The sequence below is a fragment of the Solanum pennellii genome, chromosome 4 (genome assembly GCF_001406875.1).
Source record: "Solanum pennellii chromosome 4, SPENNV200".
NCBI lineage: Eukaryota > Viridiplantae > Streptophyta > Magnoliopsida > Solanales > Solanaceae > Solanum > Solanum pennellii.
In genome coordinates this window covers 56,155,195-56,158,027 of record NC_028640.1, presented here as the reverse complement: position 1 = coordinate 56,158,027, position 2,833 = coordinate 56,155,195, and the positions used below count along the sequence as shown (strand labels likewise).

Below are 2,833 nucleotides of genomic sequence, written 5' to 3'. Positions count from 1 at the left end.
TACAATTCAATCTTATATTAATTAGTCATTCTTAAGCTACATCAATGTTTAAATACAAATTCTAAACTTTAGATTCTACACCATACATGTTCTTTTTATCATGAAGTTTAGTTGTTTTTGTATGACTAGAATCATCATACGTTGTGTTTTATGTGAAGGAGAGAGAGTTGACTTTCTAGGAATTGAATCAATAGTCTCAACGGCATACACCGTATCCGCCTCTAGAGAATACATTCTTTGACACATATATTAGATCCTAGAGCAAGAGACAAATCGCTCTCCCATAACAAAGCAAAGGAGGATTCATGGTCAGAAGAATCCATGCTTCAAGAGAATCCCCTTTTTCGCTTGGTTACGTGACTAGAGTAATATGTGTCAAAGAACCATGATTTTCCACTTTCAAATCAAAAGTACTAAAATCAAAATTTTGATTCATATGCAATAATTCATTCGTAATACTTAGTGAATGGTTTTTCCTGATGGCATATAAAAAGTACTAAAATCAGAATTTTAAATAAAAACACACAAAATGTGAAGAAGTGAATGGTTGCCTTGTTCTAGTTTGAACTAAAGGAGTCTCTATGGAAAAAGTAAAATAAGAATAATTGTTAGCCCCTATAACAAGATGTTGTATATCAATCAATTATGTTGGTGATGTAGTTGTATGTAGAACACACTACTATTGTTGGTGATAGAAGAAAAGAGATTTGTTGGATAAATTGAGCTGGTTGAATGGGATGTAATTACAACTGTTGCTTATAATTTTGGTTCATGATTATGACCTGATCATTTATTTTTTTTCCTAGTGAGCAGTTAGAAAATCTAAAGAGAAAATTTATGATAAAACTATTAAAATTAGTCATGTTGTTGACACCCAATTTTGGCCTAACATTTTCGAAATTTGTAATTTTGAACTCTTATTTATTTAATAGCTTAAAATAATTTTTTTAATATAGTTTAAGAAAGTTTATCGATAACTATCTTCATTTTATAAAAATTTAAGATTTTTGTTAGTTATTTTTTAAAAAATTTCATTTCACATGTCATTAGTTACGTTCATTATATTATTTTAAATTTTCATTTTTTATTTGTTACATTTGTTAATATTTATGTGAATTTAGCACAGTCTAAAATTTAGTCAAATAAAAAAGTTTTTTAGGAATTCTATTGCAATTATTTTGGGACAGAATACTAAGCCCATAATTTTTTGGTGTGGATAATATTTTTAGGATAGAGGATGAAAAAAAAGGAGAGAACCCTAAAAAGTCCACTCTCTTTTCCTCTCCCTCTAAAAAATCGGCCGCCTCCTTCAAAAATCCCCCACCAACGCCTCCCCTCTCCTCTCTTCCTCCTCGCCGCCTCTTCCTCTCCATCCGCCTTTCTCCCTTCTCTCTCCCCTTCCTCTCACTCTTCCTCGGCATCCCTCATCTATTCCCCCGGTGCCACTCTCCCGGAAAATGTCTTCCATAAAGCCCAAGCCGACCTCGTTAACTGGCGGGGTTCCGGCATGTCCGTTATGGAAATGAGCCACCATGGAAAAGAATTCCTTTCCATTATTCAAAAAGCAGAATCATATCTGAGAACCCTTCTTTATATCTCTGATGAATACGCCATTCTTTTCCTTCAAGGTGGGGCCACCACCCTGAGCCGCTATTGGCCTCTGTAACTGCTATTTCTGCAGTTTGTGCGTTTCTCTCTAATGTATCGGTTGTTCCCTCTGCCGCCGCACTTGTCACCAAGGCGTTGAAGGAGCTGGAACGTGACAGGAAGAAGACGAAGAACATCAAGCATAACGGTAACATCTAACTTGATGTCGTCATTGAAATCGCTAAGGTGATGCAGCCTAGATCTATGGCGAACGATTTTAGTGGAACCGTTAAGGAGATCTTGGGAACTTGTGTATCCGTTGGCTGTACGGTAGATGGAAAGGATACTAAGGATTTGCAGCAAGATATTATTGATGGAGATGTGGAGATTCCTCAGGATTGATTGCTGATTAACGGGATAAGAGTGAATTATGAACTGATTATTCCATTGATGGAGGTATCCAGTTTACGATGAGTTCCAACTCCGATGGACAACAATCGAAACTCCAATCGTAAACTCCATTTGCAACAATGGTAAAACTCAAATCTTACTTTAATTTTATTAAATTTTGCTCAGTGTCTCCTATTTTCTATCGTTATTATTGTTCTTTTGAAATTTTGTTTCCTTAATCTGTTACTCTTTTTTGTCAAATTTTGTTCATTGTTGTGTTAGTATTTTTGTTTAAATGCATTTTTTATGTATTTGTTCATGAGGTGTTTATTTCCATTTATGTTACTGCTTTAGTTTTGTTTTTGATTAGTTTTATTATTGATTATTATTTTCATTTGCAACTAAATGCATCATTTCTTGAAGTTGCTGATTTATTATTTTATTATTATTATGCTTTTGTTTTCTTTAGTTTATTATTATTTTCATATTATTTTATAATCATTATCTCTTCTTAAGATTATTAGTTTTATAATTATTCTTTTTAGTTGTGTTATTGTTGTTGAAATTCTTTTATTATTATTATTTTTATCTTTCTCGTTATAGGATAGTATTTGTCTATTCCTATTATTGTTCTATGAAGTTTCAGCAATTCCTTGTTATTATTAAATTAGTATTGTTGTTATATTGTATGTTTAAGTTTTTTTTTGATCTATTCTTGGTTTCTTCGATATTGATTTCATGCTGAAAACTTTTATTTGTGAAATTGGCCAATGAAAATCTATCCGTCGGGTTTAGAAGCCTTTTTCATTTTAAAAGACGGAAATTTTTAGTTTAAGTTCATATAAATTGTTTGTTA

At 32.3% G+C, this 2,833-nt stretch overlaps 1 pseudogene; it reads left to right on the top strand.

The window, feature by feature from the left end:
• The first annotated feature begins 1,476 nt into the window (after positions 1 to 1,476).
• On the top strand, positions 1,477 to 1,996 carry LOC114076730 (annotated as a pseudogene).
• Positions 1,997 to 2,833: the final 837 nt, after the last annotated feature.